A 25790-nucleotide genomic window follows, 5' to 3' on the forward strand; every position below is an offset into this window, starting at 1 on the left:
CACAGCGCCACCCGTGTCCCTTGTAGTCATTCCTTGAGATCTCAAATAGTTGCTAGGATATAGGAAGCATGGATTCCTCCCTGACCCTTCTAATTTAATCCTTTTTATATGTGGATTAGTCTGAGCTCTGTGTGGCTCTTATTGTCACCAAGCTGACTGATGGTGCTGTAGTCCAATGAGACACCTCAAGGTTTTTGACTGGATTTCACTTCCTTCTGCCCTTCCCTCATGCACATTAATGTTTGAATAATCCTCTTTTTCTTCATACTGTTATCAGATCTGGGCTGAGGGCTGGCACTGCCATGTAAGCTGCTGATACTTGTTTAATGCTAGCAAGGCTTATCAATTAATTATTATTATTTTTGATAATGTAGGGATGTTCATTATGATAAAGGCAGTGGTGGAGGAAGGGGAGTGCGGGGTGTGTTGGCTGCCCCGGGTATCATCACTGAGGGGGGTGACAAAATAAAAAAATATATATGAGTTATTTTTATATATAAAAATGGGCTCATGAAACTTTTTAGTTCAGTCAACAAATGTAATGAAACACAGCTGGCACTGGTCACTGTTAGAATTCCTGATCTATGATTGCAGTCATTTGATTTTTGTCTATCGCATGACGGTGTATGTTTTGACTCCACAGAGTGGGAAATGACGGAGACAGGATGTTTGTGTTACTGTGTTCCATGAAGTGGGACTATTGTCCTTTGTTCTTTTTCCTCTTTGCTGTCTGATGCTAGAGAGAGAGGGAGCCATGTTGCAGTGCTCCATGTGTGTTTATATGTAAATAAAGTAGATTAGCCAAAATGCTGAGTTGCTGAGGTCTGTCACACAGGGTGCGCAAACTCTGTGGATCCCTAAGTGTGCCAGTGTCGGTTGGCATCGGTTGCTGTGATGTTCGGGCTGAAGAAAGCTTTTGAAGCTCCCAAACGATCAATCAAGAGGGAGGGAACATGCCAGTCGGGCATGTGTCTCTGCTAAGGTCCTACTTGAGTGTAGGCTGAACTCCTGACAGGCAACACATCATGGGGGCTGGCACTTACCAAGGGGCCTGCAGCATGCTTGAGCCACGCATCTCTCCTGGGAGTGATGTGGTGGCTTGGGCACCTGCAGGCTTTGCACTGCCTGAAACAGCAGCGTGGGACTTGCGTCTGCCCTCTGCCTCTCCCTCAGCTGCCCTAAAGCTGAGGGAGAGGCAGCAGAGAGGCTCCATGCAGCACACCCCACCCCCATGGGCGGTGCGTCCCACCCCCAGCTGCAGGACGTGCGTGCCGCACCCGGCACCTGGCACCCGAGCGGCTAGCTACGCCACTGCATATATTTAAAGCACATTTAAAGCACATGACTTCCATCCCAAAGAATCCTGGGAAACTGTAGCTTACCCATCACAGAGCTACAATTCCCTGCACCATTGACAAACTGCAGTTCCCAGGATTCTTTGAGGGAAGCCATGTGCTTTAAATGTATGGTGTATATGCAGCCACCTTGTGGTTCACATGAGGGAGGGGGAAAGCCTGAAAACCAAGACCAAGAACAATTAATTTATTTCTGTTGAAAGCACAGGGGAAGGAGACCAGCCTTAGGGGGACAGCAGGCCATAAGGAGAAGAGTAAACAACAGATATGCATGTTAATATTTAGTGCTTTTCATCTATAAATCTCAAAAGCAATGTCTGAAGATGGATAGCTCTCATTTTCCCCACGTTCCCAAGCCAGAGAGAAAGGCATAGAGATCTCAATCATTTTTTCCATGTCAATGGAAGTACAGTGGAGTACAAATCCCAGCATTTCCCGAGGTTGTGTCTTACACCACCTTTTGGCTTCACAGACCTTAGGCGCCCAAGTGTAAAATATATATATTGTATCTGTTTTGATCAGGACATGCATGTGCACATCCCTATGATCCCCTTTAAAATACGTGGAAATCGATACCTGACTTTTCCCCACTGCTACCTGCAACAATATGTGTATCTATTGTGACGAATGCTGTCCTCAAGTATTTGGAACCTTGCCCCAAATACGAAATGTACTGTGAGAAGCCACTCTTAGAGCTAGTCTATTTCACATATCACATCACACAATGACCACCATGTGAAGTGATGGCTTACAAGCATACAGTGATGGCATGCTATCAGAAATCCGCCAGCACCAAATATCATCAGATGCAGTACCTTTTCAGTTCAGTAAATTTTGCATTCAACTCCCAGCCATCATCAACATCACCACCACTGTGCAATCAGTGTGCATGGCATGTTACCAGGTGGGAACCTGGGTTGGAGGAAGAGGATCTTCTCTTTCCACCCCAACACCAGATACTTCAGGAAGAGGAGTACTGTGTCCAGTTCTGGGCACCACAGTTCAAGAAGGACACTGACAAACTGGAATGTGTCCAGAGGAGGGCAACCAAAATGGTCAAAGGCCTGGAAACGATGCCTTATGAGGAACGGCTAAGGGAGCTGGGCATGTTTAGCTTGGAGAAGAGGAGGTTAAGGGGTGATATGATAGCCATGTTCAAATATATAAAAGGATGTCACATAGAGGAGGGAGAAAGGTTGTTTTCTGCTGCTCCAGAGAAGCGGACACGGAGCAATGGTTCCAAACTACAAGAAAGAAGATTCCACCTAAACATTAGGAAGAACTTCCTGACAGTAAGAGCTGTTCGACAATGGAATTTGCTGCCAAGGAGTGTGGTGGGGTCTCCTTCTTTGGAGGTCTTTAAGCAGAGGCTTGACAACCATATGTCAGGAGTGCTCTGATGGTGTTTCCTGCTTGGCAGGGGGTTGGACTCGATGACCCTTGTGGTCTCTTCCAACTCTATGATTCTATGATTCTATGAGGAGGAGGGATGCCAGCTCTCCCTCCTGACTTTCTTGTGGAGCGAAGAGCCTAGTGGAGGCTGCAGAGGGCTTAAAGCAGCTGAGTGGGGAGGTGAAACCAGAGGCAGGAGCAACTGTACAGGAGCCCTGACTGGAACCAGTAGCCACCTTCACAGATGGGACAGACCCACCTACCCAGGAAGAGTGTTTGTTTGCAATCGCAATATTCCAGCAAGACAAGCAAGTCTGCACTACATCTCATATTTAAAACTTGGAGACTAGGGCATGGGCACTTGTTGGAACATCTTCATTGCTTCTGTCTAGTTCTGGACTTCTTGATCGGCTTTGAACTGAACCATAACTCTTGAACCTTGTGCCTGTGGCAGAGCCTGTACCATTATTTGCCTGAATATAGGTCTCTTTCTTATTTACCAGTAAGAGCTTCTGCTTGCATGTTTGGGGGCAGGAGCCAGGATTGGTGGGGATATAATAAGCATAAGAATAAGCATTGAAAGATCCTTACTAGCCTTGTAAGGATAGTTACCAAGGGTTAGAGAAGCAAGTGTGAACTTACAGTTATTTTGTGTTGGGGTTTGGCTTGTAAAGTGGTTGCTTTTTGGCTTTAAAGGCTCTCCCACATAGAAGGGTCAAAGCTTCACAGGAAGGTTAAAAGTACAAGGGGCAATTTTGCTTAGCAGGGTTAAAGTTCTTCCAAGGAACCTGGCGATTAAGGGGAAACATTAACTCCACTTACACTCTGCTCTCTACCTGATTGGCTAAAAGGCTGATAAGAGGAGAGGAAATATTGTGTAAGTTAAGCTAGAAAATAGCTGAGTTAGTCAGCTGTGAAGTCGGATATTTAAAGAGCTGGAATGGAAGAGCAGCAAGAGAGAGGAAGGGCTACAACACTGGAAAGTGTTAAAGAGCACATTTTGTATTTAACGCTGATTATTATTATTATTTATTTATTTTTAAATAGTTTTTATCGAATTTTACAAATTTTATATTCATCACAATCAATGTTATCAACAAAATAGTATATAAATCCCTAACCGCCCCCCCCCCAACTTCCCCCAACTTCCCCTTCTGGTTCATTAAGTATTTACTTCTCCTGCCCATTTTCTTCTAGTTTCCTTTTATAATCTTTCAATTAAATATTTTTATAATCATTTCAATTTTGATTCAGTTCATCTTTCCCATATTACATCATACCCTTCGTTATTTTCCCATTATTACATCTTAAGTTTTTTTCTGTTTTCTTAATTGTAAGTGTTTACTCAAACCCTACTAGTAAGTCCACTTCTTTACAATGCAATGGTACCTCAGGTTAAGTACTTAATTCGTTCCAGAGGTCCATACTTAACCTGAAACTGTTCTTAACCTGAAGCACCACTTTAGCTAATGGGGCCTCCTGCTGCTGCCATGCCGCTGGAGCCTGATTTCTGTTCTTATCCTGAAGCAAAGTTTTTAACCTGAAGCACTATTTCTGGGTTAGCGGAATCTGTAACCTGAAGCGTATGTAACCTGAAGCGTATGTAACCCGAGGTACCACTGTAGTTCTTTAAATACAACATAAACAGGTCCCAATCTTTCTTAAAACCTCAATTGTCCTTATCAAACTCTGAATATTTTTGATCTGCTCTTCTGAGAGATCAAACTAAACTCAGACTAAAATTAGTTTGCTTTTCTGAATTCATTTTCTCTTTTTTTTTAATAAATATTTATTAAGGTTTTTAAATATAAATGCACACATAATAAACAATCTTACTTCTTTTACAACAATTTCATCACTTCTTTGGACTCCCTCACGTCTCCCGCTCCCATTTACATCGTTAAAATTTTTTTCCAAACAAATTATCAACTTGTTTACAATCTCATGTCCACTCATTCAAATATAATCTGGCACTTCTTCCAAAAAATGTTTATATTTTCTTTAGTCTCACTTATCATCAGATTTAAATCTAGTTTAGTGGTGGCCAGTTTTTTATAATCTAGCATCCTTCTTAACATTCAACCAAATTACAATGTTTTTGTAGATACATCTTAAATTTCTCCCAGTCTTCCTCCATCTTCTCTTCTCCCAGATCACGGATTCTGCCGGTCATCTCGGCCAGTTGCATATAGTCCATCAGCTGCATCTGCCACTCTTCCAGTGTGGGTAGATCTTGTGTTTTCCAGTTTTTTGCAATAAGAATCCTTGCTGCCGTTGTTGCATACATAAAAAATGTTCGATCCTTCTTTAACACCTTCTGGCCGACAATACCCAGAAGGAAGGCCTCTGGTTTCTTTGTGAAGGTATACTTAAATACCTTTTTCAGCTCATTATATATCATTTCCCAGAAGGCCTTCACCTTAGGGCATGTCCACCAGAGGTGAAAGAATGTTCCTTCATTTTCTCTGCATTTCCAAGTGAATTCATTTTCTCAAAGACTGTTTAACTTGTTGGTGAAAGTATTGTTTGTTTGGGAGGGGCAATGGCTTGAAGCCTTGTGATTCAACCCATTGCTGTACCATGTCACTCTATCTACTATAGGGAGTAGGCTGGGCCAAGTAAAGTCCGTAAACCAAAAGGGTTAATACATGGAGGCAGCCAGAGAGGGGAAAAACAAAGATATGCACTTGGTGGCAGTAGTGAAGCAGCAGAGGTTGGTTTGGGTTGCTTGTAACCATTTCCTCTCACAGCCTAGGCTACAGCCTGTGCAATCGCTGCAAGTGATGTGTATGATATCTTCATAACTACGGCCTGTCCGCCAGATCACACACATTTTTATTCTATGTGAAGTTTTATTATACAATGTATTTTTTTTTTTGCTAAGTATTGCAACAAGTATTGTCCTGGTACTCAAAAGATGGGGCATAGATAATTTTAAAGGGAAGTTTATTTTCAAAGTACAAATGAGCACAAAACATATGTTTAGTTCAGTTTTATTTTTACACTTACGGCCTCATATCCTGGAATTATGAGAAGCCCCCCCCCCCCCAATCAGTACAGTTGTGAAAATCAGGGCAGTTTTTAATGGTTTGGTCTACTCCCATGATTCAAAATGGCAACCAACTGTATCCAAACATAGAGGAAATCCTGCTCCTTGATCTCAGGAACCATCATGTAAAATTTGGTTATGATAATTTAATAGGTGTCTTTAATAGGTGCATAGTGAACAGACTACTTTCCAGCATATGTAGTAGATTGGCCATGTTGTTGTTTAGTCGTTTAGTCGTGTCTGACTCTTCGTGACCCCATGGACCAGAGCATGCCAGGCACTCCTGTCTTCTACTGCCTCCCGCAGTTTGGTCAGACTCATGTTTGTAGCTTCGAGAACACTGTCCAACCATCTCGTCCTCTGTTGTCCCCTTCTCCTTGTGCCCTCCATCTTTCCCAACATCAGGGTCTTTTCCAGGGAGTCTTCTCTTCTCATGAGGTGGCCAAAGTATTGGAGCCTCAGCTTCAGGATCTGTCCTTCCAGTGAGCACTCAGGGCTGATTTCCTTAAGAATGTATACGTTTGATCTTCTTGCAGTCCATGGGACTCTCAAGAGTCTCTTCCAGCACCATAATTCAAAAGCATCAATTCTTCGGCGATCAGCCTTCTTTATGGTCCAGCTCTCACTTCCATACTGGGAAAACCATGGCTTTAACTATACGGACCTTTGTTGGCAAGGTGATGTCTCTGCTGAGATTGGCCATAATGCATCACATAAACTCATCTGAGGAAGGAACTTTTCAGACGAGAGCTCCAGTCTCTGGAAAGAACCTGCATTGGTCCTCAGTTGCTTGAGAAGGTGGACAGCTCTTAATCGTGTTTCAGTTTTGGTGAAGACTCACTCTTTTCCTATGGCTCCTCCCCACTCTAACTTGTAAACACTTGTTTTTGGTAATTCATGGGTTCAATGCTGAGTCGACCCTGCCACATTCTTTTGACATTATTCACCTGACAATTGTGGCAACATACAGGGAATTCTTATATTTATAGTCCATCTGTCTTCCATCATGGAACCCAAGGAACCTATGGTTCATGGGTGGTCACCCATCCAGGGATTGACTAGACACAGATATGTTTTACCTTAAGCAAAGTGATTGACTCATGAACCTTCAGGTGCCCCTGGGTGGCATCTCATAGGAACATAAAGAGTCAAAGCCCCAACTAGTCCAACACCGTATACTCACAGTGGCCAACTAGACACCCATGAGAAGCCTGCAAACAGGACATGAGTGCAGCAACACTTTCCCCACTTGTGATTCCCAGCATCTGGTAGTCAGAGGCTTACTGCTTCCAACAGTGGAGGCAGATCATAGTCATCATGGCTACAGGCTACTTCCCATTGGCAACCTTATTCTCCATGAATGTGTCTAAGTGTGTGCTAAAGTCATCTAGGTTGATATCCCTCATTACCTCTCAGGGGACCAAATTCCCATCTCCAAGCTCTGTAACATCAGCTACATCCAAAGTATCTTTGGGGCTTTGCCTTAAATACCAACAAAAGCATTCTATATTTTTCTCAACACTTCTTTCCAGCAGGTTTCGATTGTGCTCAGAAATCAGCGTATCATTGTCAATTCGTATAATAATAATAATAATAATAATAATAATTTATTATTTGTACCCCGCCCATCTGGCTGGGTCTCCCCAGCCACTCTGGGCGGCTTCCATAAAAACCAGAAATACACTAAAATATCACGGATTAAAAACTTCCCTGAACAGGGCTGCCTTAAGATGTCTTCTGAATGTCAGGTAGTTATTTATCGCTTTGACATCTGATGGGAGGGCGTTCCACAAGGCGGGTGCCACTACCGAGAAGGCCCTCTGCCTGGTTCCCTGTAGCTTTGCTTCTCGTAATGAGGGAACCGCCAGAAGGCCCTCGGCGCTGGACCTCAGCGTCCGGGCAGAACGATGGGGGTGGAGACGCTCCTTCAGGTATACTGGGCCGAGGCCGTTTAGGGCTTTAAAGGTCAACACCAGCACTTTGAATTGTGCTCGGAAACATACTGGGAGCCAATGTAGGTCTTTCAAGACCGGTGTTATGTGGTCTCGGCGGCTGCCCCCAGTCACCAGTCTAGCTGCCGCATTCTGGATTAGTTGTAGTTTCCGAGTCACCTTCAAAGGTAGCCCCACGTAGAGCGCATTGCAGTAGTCCAAGCGGGAGATAACTAGAGCATGCACCACTCTGGCGAGACAGTCCGCGGGCAGGTAGGGTCTCAGCCTGCGTACCAGGTGGAGTTGGTAGACAGCTGCCCTGGATACAGAATTGACCTGCGCCTCCATGGACAGCTGTGAGTCCAAAATGACTCCCAGGCTGCGCACCTGGTCCTTCAGGGGCACAGTTACCCCATTCAGGACCAGGGAGTCCTCCACACCAGCCCGCCCCCTGTCCCCCAAAAACAGTACTTCTGTCTTGTCAGGATTCAACCTCAATCCATTAGCCGCCATCCATCCTCCAACCGCCTCCAGGCACTCACACAGGACCTTCACCGCCTTCACTGGTTCTGATTTGAAAGAGAGGTAGAGCTGGGTATCATCTGCATATTGATGGACACCCAGTCCAAACCCCCTGATGATCTCTCCCAGCGGCTTCATATAGATGTTAAAAAGCATGGGGGAGAGGACGGAACCCTGAGGCACCCCACAAGTGAGGGCCCAGGGGTCTGAACACTCATCCCCCCCCCCCACTTTCTGAACACGGCCCAGGAGGAAGGAGCGAAACCACTGTATAACAGTGCCCCCAGCTCCCAGCCCCTCTAGACGGTCCAGAAGGATGTTATGGTCGATTGTATCAAAGGCCGCTGAGAGATCCAGCAGAACTAGGAAACAGCTCTCACCTTTGTCCCTAGCTCGCCGGAGATCATCAACCAGCGCGACCAAGGCAGTTTCAGTCCCATGATGAGGCCTGAATCCCGATTGGAAGGGATCCAAATGGTCCGCATCCTCCAGGCGTGCCTGGAGTTGTTCAGCAACCACGCGCTCAATCACCTTGCCCAAGAATGGAAGATTTGAGACTGGGCGATAGTTGGCCATACTGGCCGGGTCTAAAGATGGTTTTTTAAGAAGCGGTTTGATGACCGCCTCTTTCAGCGGATCTGGGAATGCTCCCTCACAGAGGGAAGCATTCACCACCCCGCAGAGCCCATCGCCCAGCCCTTCCCGGCTTGCTTTTATTAGCCAGGATGGGCAAGGATCCAGGAGACAGGTGGTTGGTTTCACGCGTCCAAGCAGCCTGTCCACATCCTCGGGGGTAATGGATTGAAATCGATTCCATGCAACTTGACCAGACAGAGCTCCAGCACTCTCCCGCCCCAGCCCTGCTCCCACGGTGGTGTCTAGCTCCTTCCGAATATGAGTGATTTTATCTGCAAAAAACTTTGCAAAATCGTTGCAGGAGATCTTGGGGTCTTTACAAAGCCCCGGTGGTAAAGGTGGTTCCGTTAAATTACGAACCACCTGAAAAAGTCTCCTGCTACTATTTTCTGCAGATGCAATAGAGGCGGCGAAGAAAGTCTTCTTCGCCGTCGCTATCGCCACTTGGTAGGCTCGACGTTGAGCTCTAACCTGTGTCCGGTCAGATTCGGAGTGAGTTTTTTGCCACCGACGCTCTAGCCGTCTCAGCGATTGTTTCATCGCCCTCAGCTCCGAAGAAAACCACGGAGCTGTCCGGGCTCCATGCAATCGGAGAGGGCGCTTCGGAGCCAGACAGTCGATAGCCCTGGTTAACTCCGCATTCCAGCGGGCCACCAGGGAATCAGCTGAAAGGCCATCAACATGGGATAAGGCATCCCCTACCACTCTCTGGAAACCATTTGGATCCATTAAGTGGCGGGGGCGGACCATCCGAATTGGTCCCACCTCCCTGCAGAGGGGAAGGGTCGCGGAGAAGTCCAGTTGCACCAGGAAGTGATCTGACCATGGCACTTCTTTTGTTTCACTTTTACTTAGTGTCAGATCACCCACGTCACTAGAGGTGAACACCAGGTCTAAGGCATGTCCATGACTATGAGTTGGGCCAAACTTATTCAGGGACAGCCCCATGGAGGCCATGCTTTCCACGAAGTCCCGAGCAGCCCCTTGTAAGGTCGTGTCGGCATGGATGTTAAAATCCCCTAGGACAACCAAACTAGGTGTCTCCAGGAGAAAATCCGCCACGACCTGAAGCAGCTCAGACAGGGAATCCTTGGTGCAGCGGGGAGGTCGGTACACCAAAAGGAATCCTGTACTGCCCCTATTGCCCAACTTCCAGAACATGCACTCAGAAAACTGGATCTTCCCAGTAGGACGCCTGGTGCAAGCTAGTGACTTCCTAAAAATCACTGCAACCCCCCCTCCCCGCCCACATGACCTGGGTTGCTGTGCGTAAGAGAAACCTGGTGGGCAAGCAGCGGCAAGGACAGGCCCATCTGCTTCCTCCAACCAGGTCTCTGTCACACATGCCAGGTCAAGTCCTCCATCCACAATCAGGTCGTGGATGGCAGTGGTTTTATTCCTCATTGACCTGGCATTACACAGCAACACCTTCAGGTCATGTAGGTTTCCCCTGTTGATTCCAGTATCCATCCGGTCAAGGCCAGACCCGGAGGCAGGGATAGTCTTCAAACAACGACTAAACCTGCCTCCTCGGTAATGACATGGTCTGGTCTTAGCGTAACTCCGCCTCCTGCCCATGATCACCGAGATCGGATGTCCCAGTGCTTCCCCCCCTGTGGAACTTGTCCAAGCCATCGTGATGACTGGGGCCCCACTCCCAGGCAGCCCTGATCTAGCCCCTTCAAAACAAAACATAAACTATACAGAACCAATAAAACAACAACAACAACAGAAAGGAACAGAACAATTATAATAAAATTAATCCCCAACCAAATATCCATCCCACCCACCCCCAGCAATGGAAAAAAAGAAATAAAAATTTAAATTGCCACCGACTGCTTGAGGACATTTTAAAGCACATTAACCCCCTGGAACAGGGAAGCAATGGCAGAACACTTCCCACCCTTCCCAAGAGTTTGTTCCAAAAGTTTGTTCCTGGGCCACGCCCCCTGGGCCAGTTGGAAAAGGCCCTGGGAGGGAGCAGGCCCTGCAGTCCTCACCCAGCCGATGGTCCGAGGCCTCACTGCAGCAGGAGTCCCTTTATAGCCAGGAGAGAGGGCCTGGGCCACGCCCCCTGGGCCACTTGGAAAAGGCCCTGGAAGGGAGCAGGCCCTGCAGTTCTCACCCAGCCGATGGTCCGAGGCCTCACTGCAGCAGGAGTCCCTTTATAGCCAGGAGAGAGGGCCTGGGCCACGCCCCCTGGGCCAGTTGGAAAAGGCCCTGGGAGGGAGCAGGCCCTGCAGTTCTCACCCAGCCGATGGTCCGAGGCCTCACTGCAGCAGGAGTCCCTTTATAGCCAGGAGAGAGGGCCTGGGCCACGCCCCCTGGGCCAGTTGGAAAAGGCCCTGGAAGGGAGCAGGCCCTGCAGTTCTCACCCAGCCGATGGTCCGAGGCCTCACTGCAGCAGGAGTCCCTTTATAGCCAGGAGAGAGGGCCTGGGCCACGCCCCCTGGGCCAGTTGGAAAAGGCCCTGGGAGGGAGCAGGCCCTGCAGTTCTCACCCAGCCGATGGTCCGAGGCCTCACTGCAGCAGGAGTCCCTTTATAGCCAGGAGAGAGGGCCTGGGCCACGCCCCCTGGGCCAGTTGGAAAAGGCCCTGGAAGGGAGCAGGCCCTGCAGTCCTCACCCAGCCGATGGTATGCAGAAGAACAACAAAAAAGAACATAAAATATGTTTCAAATTTTGATGTGTGTCGTCCCCGTCCCCTCCCCCCCCCCAGCATAAATTTTAAGATTTTGGTGTGGGTTGTTTTTGTTTTTGTTTTTTTTAAAAAAACCTTTTGCAAAAAGCCAGAGATGGCAGCATGTGGGAATGGCTGCAGGAAAAGCTACAGTCACAGGAAATTACCTTAATAGAGTGAAAATTAAGAAAGGACCAACAACACAGCCTGTCTCCAGGATACAGTCGGTATTTTCACGCCTTGCCAATTATTTTGTTTGCATCAATTTAGGATTTTTTTTTTAAAGTTTCCTTTTAAGAGATAGGAAGCTAAATACAAAAATCGGCTAAAAAGCATTGGGGGGAAAAACCACCTTTTTGTTTCAGTAAAAGAATAATTATTCTCTTCATTCAGCAAGCACGAAAGGAGCCGCATAATGCTTTTCTGACTTGAAAAGTGATGGTGCTACTTAACTAGGTTACTTTCATGTGGCAAGAAAAGGGAGGAACGAGGGGAAGGTGGGGAGGGGGTTAATTTCCTCCCCCTTTGTTTCCGCTCACTCTGGTGAGAGAGATGCTCTCATTTTAGCAAGCCCAAATGCAGGGAGCACCGTCTGCGGTAAGGAGGTTAATGGAACAGGCGGCTTTACAGACCCAATTCGCATGATCACTTTTTTTATGCATGGTAGCTGTCACTCAGCATGTGCAGAGGTGCTTTTGTTGTTCGATGGCTCTAGTATGCTCAGAAACTGGAAATTCCCCTTCTTTTATGTTCCCATTGAAATGCAGGTGGTTTAGCTCAGGCACAGGGGCCAAATACTCCCTCTCTGACCCTTGAGACTCTGCCCAGGCCACGCCTCACCTGGTCCACGCCTTCCTCGAAGGTTCTCCCTGTCTGGAATGTGTCACTGAATGGTGATAATGCCTCTTGCTTGCCTAGATGGTTGGTGGAGAGGCGTGTTGGTGCCAGTGGCATAGTGTGGGTTGCCAGTGGCCGGCCGCACAGGGGGTGGGTGCTTGAGAGGGAATCAGACAGAGTACGCATGCACATTCAGCTGCTAATGGTATCCATGTCACCCAGGAGATTGCAGCCGCAGAGATAGGAGCCATTCCATTGTCTGGAGAACTCACTTCCTGGTTCGCATTGAGGAGCCGTTTTCAATGGAGCCCAGCAACAGGAGTGCATAGCTGTATATCTCTGGTCTCTGACTGTGCAAAGATAAACATCATATCCCCTCCACCCAGTTTTGCCTCTGGCTCCACTCACTGTTTGCAATCATCCCCCAGAAGGCCATGAGAGAATGTGGCCTGTAGGCTGAAGAGGGTTCCCCAGGTCTGGTTTGTTGTTGTTGTTTAGTCGTTTAGTCGTGTCCTGCTCTTTGTGACCCCATGGACCAGAGCACGCCAAGTACTCCTGCTGGTAGCTTCAAGAACACTGTCCAACCATCTCGTCCTCTGTCATCCCCTTCTCCTTGTGCCCTCAATCTTTCCCAGCATCAGGGTCTTTCCCAGGGAGTCTTCTCTTCTCATGAGATGGCCAAAATATTAGAGCCTCAGCTTCAGGATCTGTCCTTCCAGTGAGCACTCCGTGCTGATTTCATTAAGAATGAATAGGTCTGATCTTCTTGCAGTCCATGGGACTCTCAAGAGTCTCCTCCAGCACCAGAATTCAAAAGCATCAATTCTTCAGCGATCAGCCTTCTTTAGGGTCCAGCTCTCAAAGGTTTGGTTTAGGATGTATCTATTATTTCATTACAAATTTCCCATCATGCCCCAGAGTGATGCTATGATCGGGGCACTGAGACAAATGGTGGATAGTGCACAGCTTCCTGTGAACGTTCACAGGGCTTCTTCTGTCCGCTCGTGTCCTTCCTTCCTGTAACAAGGCGTCCTGCCTCTGGGTGCCTGCAATGAACATGTCCTTCTCTCAGGCATCTGGCTGCCTTGTGGTTAGTTAACTTGTCCCGTGTAGACTAGCAGGAAGGTGATGTGGCTGTGTGAGAGGGAGCAAGCAAGCAGAGGGAAAACTAATGGCTTCGTATGCTCATCTGTCAGTTAGGTTGTGAAGGGTGAGCACTCAGTGTCATGAATGTGCTGCGAGGCTTCTTTATATATTACAGCTGCCTTCTCCTGCAGTCTGATGCATTTCTGCTACATATACATAGTATTCCAGGGGTGGCCAAAACAAATGTCTCCAGCTCCTGTCAGCTCCAGCCAGCGTGGATGCGAGTGATGATGCGAGTTGAAGTCCGACAACATCTGGAGGGGTTCACACTTGCTACCTGTGTATTATTAGTCCAAATTTATAACCAACCCCTCCTCCCTGAGGTGGAAGTCCAAGGCAGCTCACAGCATTCAAACTATGGAAAACAAGTCAAAACATCGTAATAATCTAAATTGAATTAATTGGATGCCAATCAATTTCAAACATGAACCCACAGCTACAAAAATTAGGCTTCTGAAACACAGCTGAAGCATCTGTCATGGAGATTATTGCATTGCAGGGGTCTCTTCCAACTCTACAATTCTATGATTCTTTAATTCATAGATTTCTCTGATTGGAACATCTCATACTGATTTCCCCCCACTTTCAGAGTTGCCAGCAAATTCACTATTTTGTTGAGAGAACTGAACCTCAAATCCATTGTGGAGAATAATGTGTGATCATCAGGGGAATGGGTTCTGCATATACACACAGTGGAGGAGGGAGGGAAGCACAGACTGATTAATTGAGAATGACTTTGGGTCTTATTTTGCCCTAGCATCTAACCAGCGCTGCCTCCCTTGCATTCCTAGCAGAAGCCTCTCTGAATAACAGTGACATCATTCTTCGTGGACCATTTGTGCAAATCATCTTTATAGTGCTTGCAATGATGGCTCCCTCTAGTGGGGGCCCTGAACAATGATAAGTGTCTGTCAGAACTTCCTACCTAAGGGTATTTGGAGTTCAAGCCCAAGTGGTAGCAGGTGGTGCTGTCAATGCAATTACAGCTTCAATATCCACTAGTGAAAGCGTAAGCAGATGTCATTTGTTACCCTTGTATATTACCAGTTCAGAATGTGGAGTTTCATGCCCTATTGAAAAGTGTGAATGATTAAAAGCAATGGGGAATTAAACTCATCATCTTTGGGGTGTTTTTCAGTCCTGATAGATATTATGTGTAAAAATCACAGGGATAGTCTCTCCCCCCCTTTTTTTTCAATAGCTTAAGTGGTTTGTGCCTGCTGCTCCTTGCTGGGGACCATCTTTTCAATTACGATTCAGTGGCATGAGATTAGAGCACTTTTAATTCTTCTTCCTCGACTCCCTGGCTTTCCCCTACAAGTGATTTTCATTTCACAAGCTCTGTAGGACTGGGATGTGCAACACAATACTTTCTCAGTCCTTTTTCAGTTCGCTTCTGTCGGGCCCAGCTTCCATTTCTCTTCCATGCCCTGAAGCCAGTGCACAGGGGACCGGCACTCCAGTGTGTCTCAAATCCTTTCCAAATTGCCAGCAAGCTGGGAAGCCTATTGGGTGCCGATCAAGCTTTTGGTTCCCCCATCCAGAACAAATGTTTCTAATTGTATGTTTCTGCAGGGAAACGCCTCACTCAGCGGGGCAATATGAAATGGCTTTGGTGGAGAGCAGAGGTTGCTTTCTTCACAGCGTATTTTCTACCCACTGAGGGGAAGCGGGGGGGGGGGGGAGAGTGGAAACATTCCTTCATTTCCCCTATCCCCAACCACACAAATATATTGAGCTAGGAGTAGCCATCTAGATGTTTGGGACAGAGGTAGAGAACCTGAGGCCTGAGCCCCGCAGACTTCACTATCTGGTTCTCGGGACTTTCCCGCCACACCTCTTTCTCAGTGTTCTCAACTGCAGGCCCAAAGGAAGGCTCGTGGGAGTGGTTCAAAGAAATATCAAAGAAGGATGTCAAAAACACCCAAATGACATACCTGCCGCACACCCTATTTTAAGTGGGATGGCCCTGTTTACTTTGAAGGAGCCCCTGGCTTGGCCTTCATTCTGGGGCATCCAAGTTTGCTTGATGGGTGAGTGAAATAGTACAGAGATTGGGCAGGTGGGTTGGAGAAAGAGCATGGAGATCAGGTGGGAGAAGGGAGTGCAGAGATCCAGTGTGTGAGATGGTGCGGGATGCATGTGTCCCGCTTTGCCCTCCCAAAATGTTGGAGGGTATGGAATGCTTAGTTCTAGTGCTTTATTAAAGAAAGGTATGGATTGACAGCTAATCAGCCTTTACAGACACGGGACAGACACCGCAGCAAAGAGATAGCTTGTCTGTGCCCAAACATTCTTTATACACAAAGCAGCATACCTCATTTGGGCCAGGACTTCCCATCGCTCCACTTGACCTGTTGAAGGCATAAGGCATCTGAAGGCAACCTTGTTTAGGGAAGTTTTAATGTCTGATGTTTTATTGTGTTTTTAATATTCTGTTGGGAGCTGCTCAGAGTGGCTGGGGAAACCCAGCCAGATGGGAGGGGTATAAATAAATAAATTATTATTATTATTATTATTATTATTATTAGTGGCAAATACTCAAATCTTACAAATCGTTCTCCTTTCTGGGCTCAAAGCCCAACACCCCAAGCCCACAGATAAGCAAGACAAATGGCTTATATCAAAGCAAGTGAATATAAACATACGTGAGCTCATTGCTACAACAACTACCAATTAATTGTAGGGTTATCTTGACTACCAAGATGCACTGGTGGGGGAACGGGGGTGCGGAGGGAGCAGACCACCTCCAGCACCACTATTCCAGTAGGGTGCCATCGCAGCGCCCCCGACATGCGCCACACATTCCCGCGTGCACCAGGTGCCACTCCCCCACAGGTGGCATGTCACACCTCCAGGGGGTGCCACACCCCTGTGGGCAGCGCACCATACCCTCACAGGTGATGTATCATGCCCCGAAGATGCGCACCATGCCCCCAGGGGGCGCCAGCCATGCCCCCTCCTCCTCTATGCCCCCGGTAGCAGAGCATGCAGCTTCGCCACTTTCCGAGATGGCACTTGCAGGGCACCTTTGGTTCAACACACCCAGTCACCTCCTTTCTCCAGGCCTGCTTCATGCCCACCTTGAGTATTTTTGCCTGGCTGGAATGCCTCCCTGAGCTCTAAGGATAGAGAGGTGTACGTAGGAACTAGCCTTTCCATTGCTCCACCCACTTTTCCCTCTGGCTCCCCTGCCATCACCAGTGCCATGAAGGGTTGCTCAAAAGGGAATGTGGTCTGTGGGCTGAGAAAGGTTCCTATTTGTTGGACTACAAATCACTCACATCTGTAGAAACATAGGCATCCTTCACAGGGATGCCAAACATATAGCTCCCAAGGAGGGGCATGATATGTTGTTATTGCAGGCTGGGCTAATGGCAGAACTGTGCTTCCCGCCTTTACATCATCATCATCATTTCAATTTATATCCCACCCTTCCTCCCGAAGGAGCCCAGGGCAGCAAACACATCAATAATAAAGCGATTTTAAAAGAGCATTCTAAAAACAGTCGAAAACATTCTCTCTGCTTGTGATCTTGGGGCTGTCAGAATGTTCCTTTGAGCATCTCTTTCATATGTTCACTGCACATATAGAGGAGGGAATATGACTTGTGTCTCCTTTCTGCAGGCCTAAGGCCATGCAGCCTTGGATGTAGACATCTAGGGTCTTTCAAAATGACCAGAAGCCCTCCAAAAGGCAACCATTTATGTACAGTCTGTCTGTGCCCATAGGCTGAGCTCAGACCTTTAGCTCCACTCTCAGGTGTCAAGGATGAAGACAGGAGACATAACCCCACTTCTGTTCTGCATATTGAGTTTACATGCAATTGTCGTTTGAAGAGGGTTGCATGCCTAGATGCTTATTGCTCCTACGGCCAGCACCAAATTATAGCCACGATTTGGAGAGAGTTCAGACTCCCTCAAAGGCTTGTACTCATCAGATGGGATTTTGTAACCTTTCTTCACTTGAAGTCGCCCCACTCTACCCCTCCATGGCAAATAATGAATTGCTTTTGTGATTCTCCATGATTTCAGAAGACTTTTGCCCTGCAGCATGATTGGGGTCGAGTGGAGGGCTATTGTTGGAGAGAGATGAGTCCCAAACACTGTCAGGAACAGAGAACTAGTTGAGTGATTCCTTGGTACCAGGCCAATAAGTATGACCCATCCACTCTTTCAAATTGTACAATAGTCCTACATAGCTGCAGATCTGTAAGCTGTGAAGACCTTGTATGCTTTCCTGACTTAGGAACATCGTTTACTTTTCATAAATTATTGCACTAGCCCTTTGGAAAGAAAAAAACGGACTCCCTTTAATTTTATCCTCGGCATATTTATAACCATGCTTAAATGCTTCCCATTTTCTAGGCACAAATTCTTACCAATTACTGATAAGCCTACCTTAGCTGTCTTGTAGCCCAGCATGCAGGCTGAGCCCTCTGGGCTTCTCTAGTGCTCAAGGCTCCAGTGCTTGGCTATGGCTTGATTGTTAAGCTGGCATGGTCCAAAGATGGGAGATATGTCCAGAAGCTTCATAAATGTGGGTCAACTATTGCTATTCTAAGACCTCATGAGTAACTTCAAAGCTGTTATAACCCATGCCTAGTTCTTTCTGGCTCTTTTGGACCTTATTGCCTACCACTGGTAATATTTGCTATGAAGATGAAAGCTATGACTTTTTTTCTCTGGCGATATCACAACCTTAGTTATTTCAGCAATTTTTATGCTGCTTAATTACAATAGTATCCAAGTGGTTTACAAAAATACAATGCAAAGAATAAAAATAAAACCACAGAACTTCAGTTAAAATGCTTGTTCAAATAATAGTAATAGTAATAATAATAATAATAATAATAATAATAATAATAATAATAATAGGTCTTTCGTGCACACCAGAAGTTCAGTAGGGAAGGGCCTGTCTGACCTCTGCTGGAAGGGAGTTCCATGAAATTTGGTACATATTACTGAACACATGGTTGCTGGTAGATATGAGCCATGCATCAGAGCCTGGGAGGAGCACTAACAGTTATTTCCCCCTGAAACCTCAGTAACTGAGCTGGGATGTAAAGGATGGACTCCTAGGATCATTCTGGAGAAGGTGCCTGAGAAGAACATCAAGGAGGAGTTGTTCTGCATGCTTCAAAACTTAGCAATTAGGGACATGGAAAAGGCAAGGTGCTTCACTTTCATATGACTGGTGTGCAAGTTCTGTTATGCAAAATGGAATTTTAAGGAAAACACAACTTTAGGTACTCTGAAAGAAGATACTGGAGCACTCAAAATCATTTGACTATATAAGGGCACAGAACATGATAGAATCTAGCTGAAAGGCAACACATGGATTGATCATTGCAATGCACTCCTAGTTGCCCAAGCAAGCACACAAAGGCAGTGAAATAACTGAAACAAGACACTAGGTATTGGGTGAAAATCAGGCCAGATCTTTATTGGCTATCAGCAGGCAAGCAGGGTTAGCATGGCAGTAGGGCAAGGATCAGTTCCTCATTCCACTCAGCCCTTGCTGATGGAATGGCACTTTGTCAAAGTTGGGAAGCCCCCAAACCCCTCCATGGAAGTTGCTCAGGGTTGAAGGTAAAAACAGTAAAGGACCCCTGTTTAGTAAAGTCCAGTCAAAGGCGACTATGGGGTTGCAGCGCTCATCTTGCCTTCATGCTGAAGGAGATGACGTTTCTCCACAGACAGCTTTCCAGGTCATGTGGCCAGCATGACTAAACCACTTCTGGTGCAACGGAACACTGTGATGGAAACCAGAGCAGTGCACAGAAATGCTGTCTACCTTCCCACCACAGTGGTACCTATTTATCTACTTTCACTGGCATGCTTTCAAACTGCTAGGTTGGCAGGAGTTGGGACAGAGCAACGGGAGCTCACCCCGTCATGGGGATTCAAACTGCCGACCTTCTGATCGGCAAGCCCAGAAGGCTCAGGGCTTGAACCCTGACATGATGCAAAGTCTTGCTGGGTGAGAGAATCCAGCCAGGCAGAGGCCTTAACTTGAGCTTAGGGCATGCCCAGCAGTGAGATGAAACTCTGTCTGCCCGCTGCCTTCGGGGCGCTGAATTACTAGATAAAGCTGCCATGCCTGCAGTCATAAATAGATTGAGGCTTATTTCTATTATATAATTTTGGAAGGTTGAATAATCTCAAAAGTAACTGTGGCTTTGACTATCATGAAAAGATGGTGCACTTTGCCACTACACTGCAGAACAGGACAAAGGAGTTTCTACCTTCTGCCTCCACATACAAAACACCCTGTTTCCTTTCCCCCTCCCACCTCTCTCCAGAGAGGAGTTAGCTAGCTCTGTCATTGCTCCCCATTATGAGGCTAGCAAAAAATGGCTGGGCCTTTCCTACCTCAAGGAAGAAGAAGTGGCAGTCCATCTGGTCTCTCTGGTTTGGTTTCATATTTATGAAATAGCTTAAATGTCAGCTGGAGTGAAAAATGACACTTTCCTGGTTGCTTATATAAATGCCCATGGCTATCGCCAGTTTCTTAAGAAAGCCTGCTCATGGTTTTCCCTCTTACTCTCTCCAAAAGCTGAAAGGAGAGATGAATCGGACTGATAGATGAGGCTGTGAGTGCTGATAAACTGCTCCGTTAGTGGGAGAGTGTGTGAGGTGAACACTTTTACCTCAGGGGAAGAGGGGAGATGAGAAAGTGAGCAACTGCCTAGGTTGGAGCTGGTGGGAGGGTAAAACTTCCTATCATGGGTGGGAAAAGGTAGACTTTTGAAAGGTAGAAGTTAAGCTGATGGCTGTGGCCTCAAAGGGCACTTCTGCTACTGCTGTCCAGGGTGGTGGTGGATGCTGCTCCCTGGGAAGAATGTAAAGCAGGAAAACCAACACTAGGGGGGGCCAGAGCCAATGACAGGAAGAGTCATGCCCTGGCTGCAGGGCCGTCTTAAGCATATCTGGCACCATGGTGCAAAGCTCCCTCTGGCGCCCCCCCCCCATTTCCCAGAGTTTTTTAGGGAGGACGGCACTGCCAGCGGGGCTGAAGGAGGTGGGCAGTGGCTGGATGACGGCTTCTTCGGCGGGGAAGAGGCAGAGGCTGGCCACCTCCGCCATGGCACATGGAGGCTCCGGGCATGGCACTGCTTTGGCGCGGCATGGCGGAGGTGGGCAAGGGTGGTGAGCTGATGCTGGGAGGCACCATGTCTAGCCACGGCCTCTTCCCTGGTGCCCTCCAGGACATGGCGCCCCCGCGCCACTAGCCTCTATGGGTAAGACGCCCCTGCCCGGCTGGTAGCAAGTAAGAAGGTAGACCAGTGGGGGCTGGCTAAGGGCAGGCTGAGGTTGGTGGCATTTGTGTGTCCCATTTGCCCTAATCCAGGGGTATATGCTGGTGTTTTCTGGATATCAAAGTCAAGGAGGGAGAGAGAAGACTCATATGGATGCAAGACGCCTTGGCACTGCTGTCCTTCTTATAGTGGCCTGCAGGGGAATGAATGAACAAACCAACCAACCAACCAACCAACCAACCAACCAACCTTGTGATCTTATTTGCTGAGATTTTTTAATCACATCTTTCCACTCCATAAAGAAGTGCTCCAAGTGGCTAATTATTACAATTAAAAGAAGAAAGAAAGTTTTTTTTTTTTTAAAAAAAGACAAAACACAGAGAGGTAGCAGCATGTTTTTAAAAACTCTAGATAGAACAAAAAAAAAAGGGGGGGGGGAGGAAAGTTAAAGGGGAACACCTTGCAGTTCAGCACACCCTTTCCACGTATTTATTTAAATGCATTTCTACATCACATAAAATTTAAAGCAAGTGGTGTACAGTCTAAAAAGCAAAAAATGTATCATTAAAACATTAAAACAGAAACACAACCTAAAACCAGGAAAACAGCAATTAAAAAAAACACATAAAAGCATATAAAAGCAATTCATTCTGAGGAATGAATTTTCTAGGTCAAGGAAAGCCAAGGCGGAAAGATATATCTTTACAAGACTTTAGATTTAGATTTTTAGCCCTCATCATTAGGTACTTGGTTTCCACAATTACAATGAGCCATAACCGATAAGGTGTTTGGTCCTGAGAAGCCTAGTGCCTGTCATCTGCACACAATAATACAGCATTAAAATCCTAAAATCAAATGTTTGGAAGGAATTCTGTCAATCTTCTGGTCCAAACTTCTGTTCCAAGCTCACAAATTTAACAATATGCCTGGTTAGCTCTGTTCCATTTCTGAACACCTCTTGTGGTGGCTTTTTTTTAATGCCCCTTCTTAATATTTAATTCAAATCTTATTAACCCTAATTTACAGTTAAAACCAGTTCTTCTGACCTCTTCTATTCTCTATGCCTGACAATTCTGTCTTTCCATTCCTTTCCCCTATGCTTAATGCACCCATATTTTTTCCAGTTCCCTTCCAGAAGTTGGATTCTGGAATGGTTTCCATTTTTGATGGCACTCTCACAGTGGAATAATGCCCAGTTGCTGAAGTTCTCCCTACCAAAGCCACTGAAGGCATCAATGTATCTTTCAGCACCATATACTGTAAGTTCAGAAGGGAAGAGAACGAGGGTGGAATTGGTAGCCACTGCTGGCAAAACAGTCCTAGATCTCTGCTCAAGGATGACTTTAGGAGGAGAAAAGGAATTAAGTTTCATTTTATTATTATTTCAACCTTTAATCTCTTGAACTTTGCGTTTCTGGAATCCCTGAGAACATTCCAGCTCTGGGTTTTCCCCATGGTCTGAATGCACTCATTCATCAAAATTGATTGCCACAGTTCCCCTCCAAATATCCATGCCGCTTTAGGTCTTGCTGGCTTTTTGCCTTTCTCAGTGGCAGGTGGCAAGCATGGGCACAAAACACTACGTAATTGAAACTGCCATGGTGGAGTATGGGTGACCCAGATAAGAGTAGTTGCCTCGCAGGAGAAAGGAAATGTAAAAAACAATGCCTAAAATGGCCCTATTAGCATTTTTATCAACAGCAGAACAAAACAACGGAAATGGTGACATAAAGGCAGTTTTTGATTGTTTGTTTATATTTGGGTATTGTAATTATGTAGAAGCACTGCATATCAAAATAGTAAAAAGTAAATTATTTGGTTGTCCCTTTCCATTGTTTTGTTTTGCTATTGAGACACATTGCAACAGGGCCATTGGAAGTTTTGCTTTTAGGTTTCATTACTCTCGTTTGCACAAATGATTTGCATTGCAGTTTATATTATTTCTGTTTATAGTGCCCCCCCCCCCCGGAGGAACTCAATTCAAAATGCACCGAGTTCAATACTGACGATAAAAAGTCATTGTGAACTTGGAGAACTCATTCCTTACTTTTGCCTTTAAAAGGGAATTAGAAGAAATGGAAAGTACATAGAAAATAGCCATCAGTCCTGCCTCATTTTTTTAAAAATTCCTTCAAATTATATAATTCTACAATTTTCAGTGTTTTATTATAGAATTTCCTACAATATAACAAATGCCACAATCATAAGCATACTTCCTTCAGTGGAAGAATCCCTTAAATCTATGCACCAAAGTCCATTGTTGTGTGTGTAACCTTTAGGGAATATGGATAAATTTGATTCAGTTTTGTTTTAATGGTGAACCTACCTAATTAGAACTTGGTAAAAAAAATACATGAACCAAAACATTGTAATGCTTCAAAATTCACACTTCTCCAAATTTTGCAATGCAGTTCCCCAGCCAAGCAGCACACACAAATTACTTTGCAAAAACGTGTAAGAGAAATTTGCTCTACAATGCTGATTAATTCTCATGAGGAACTTTCCTCTTAATAGCAAATTGATGTGGAAATATGGAGAACCGAACTCAAAACTGGAAAAATGAGAAACTGAGAGTAGACAGATTGACAGATTTGCCCAGCCCACCCTAATAGCTTTACCAGAAGCCAACTGTTAGGGTAAGCATCATTTTATTTAATTAAAAGAAGGTCCTTTCATGTGTTCACTTTACTCAGGTGGGAGAGCAAGAGCATACTTGCAAGACCCTCCCTCCCAAAAAAATACATGCCTCCTTTGACAGTCTTCACAGTCCTCTTCAGGTTCAGCCTTCTGATGTGGTTAATTTAGCACTCCATACACTTAGGGTCCAGAAGACTGCTTTCCACCTTGAGGAAGGCCACAGAGATTGACAAAGATATTTCACTAGAGAGGGTGGGGCTTAGCAGTGCATTCTGTCTGTCCCTCACATGATTGCAACCACACAAAGGAAGTGAACACCTGAAACAAACAGGAAAACAAGAAGTGAAACTGCAGAGTGGGGTAAAATGAAAGCAAGGGTGGCTAACTTGTGGCCCTCCGAATGTCATTGCACTTGAAATCCAGTCCCAACTGGAAGGGCCAATGACCAAGGATGATGGAAGATGGAATGCTGCAAAATCTGGAGTCACTCTCGATGTAAAGGAGCAGGGCATCACATGCATGTTACAAATTGCACCATGTCGAAAAGAATAACCATTTGCTCTCCAACTGCATCCATAATAGGTTTTATCCTGGCGAATGGAGTTTGAATTCCTATGAGTACCACCTCTAAGAGATAGCCAATGCAGGCAGGGAAAATGCTCTGTGCTTACCAAAGCCATAATGGTGATGCACAATGCTACAACAGAACATTATGCAAGAGAACTGCTCTAGGTAGGTCAAAACTCTTTTCTCCATGATATATATTTTAGTTAATTCATATTTCTAAGCACATGTCTTCTGAGGCTCGGCTCCTTCCATTTTTTTGCTTCCTTTTTTCTGCCTTGTCTGTGCTAAGTCATCACACACAACTTACAGTGGCATCCATCTTACATTTGAAATGTGCTTCTGTTGCTTACTTACAAGAGAACAAGTTCAAGATTTGGAGTCTATCATCACAGTGGAATATCACATTTTTCCAGGAAGGATAAGAGCAGGCATAGGCAAACTCCAGCTCTCCAGATGTTTGGGACTACAATTCCCATCATCCCTAGCTAACAGGACCAGTGGTCAGGGATGATGGGAATTGTAGTCCCAAACATCTGGAGGGCCGGAGTTTGCCTATGCCTGGATAAGAGTGTTTGAAAAGGAAGGCTGATGTTTGTTAGATGGTTTGGATTGTACCCGCCTTGAAAGTTGGTGAAAATGAGTGAACACGGTCCTGTCCTGCAATCTGCTTGTTTTGCTGCCCAGATGTATATTGTCAATGGTGAAAAGGAGCAAACCCTGTCCTGCAAGCCATTTCCCTTGCAGTTTAGATTTATATTGTCAATTCTGTTGCAAGGGGACCACTTACTCAACCTGTCCTTGCCGGGAATTTAGGAAGGTAGCCAAACTGTGAGGCTGCTGCCTCCAGATGGAGCCTTAGCTCCAGGACGAGACTTGTCAGGTTCCCATGTGAACTGCTTACTGAAGCGGAGCAAACCTGGTGATGAATCGCCATATATTCAATAACAATTAAACCACTAACACTAATTGTTATTAAGCCTACCCAGTCAGGATATGGACAGTGTCTTTCAAATGGGGCCCTTGGGCTGTTTAGCCCTCTTAGTCTGGCTTCAGTTGTACAGAATTTAATTGAAGTGACCCAGTTTGCAACTTCAAAGGCAGAGATGAAAAACCATCTCTCCCCTACCAGTCCCAACCATGGCCATGAAACTGGACAACATCACAAATGGTCTTTCTGTGCTTGGCAAAGAACTAGCAGATGGTTGATCCTTCAATACATGGCTCAAGGAACACAGTTCTTTAAAACCCTGTTTTTGTTCAGAGGATTTTGGGGTATTCATGCCTAGACTTAGCCATGTAGCTGCTTCTGATTTTCTTCTTCCTTTTTTATGCTGTTACTGTTATGAGAATGCTCTTCCAGGGGATATTTGCATGGTGCCTTCATCATACCTTTAGGTGCAAGGCTAAAACGTTCCTTTTTAACCAGGCCTTTGGTTGATCTGATTTACATCCTATGCCCTTTTAAAATGTGTGGGGTTTTCTTTGGGGGGGGGGGAGATATTGGGTTGTTGTTTTATTTTTATTAGATATTTTGTGGTTTTATAAAGAAGAATCAGAAGAAGAAGAATCTTTATTATGCATTTCTTCTTATTACAGTTGTATTTACGTAATTGTTTCGGTCCTTTATTGTATGGATATTATGTGGTGTATTGACATGTGTGGTCCATGTTGCAAACCACCTAGTGGTCTTTTGATGAAGTATATAAATGTTAACAAATTGGTGATGATAATAGTAATAATAATTGTCCAGGGCGGAAAACATGCTTTTTCAACCCCTG

The sequence above is a fragment of the Podarcis erhardii genome (genome assembly GCF_964252035.2).
Source record: "Podarcis erhardii genome assembly, chromosome: 4".
Lineage (NCBI taxonomy): Eukaryota > Metazoa > Chordata > Lepidosauria > Squamata > Lacertidae > Podarcis > Podarcis erhardii.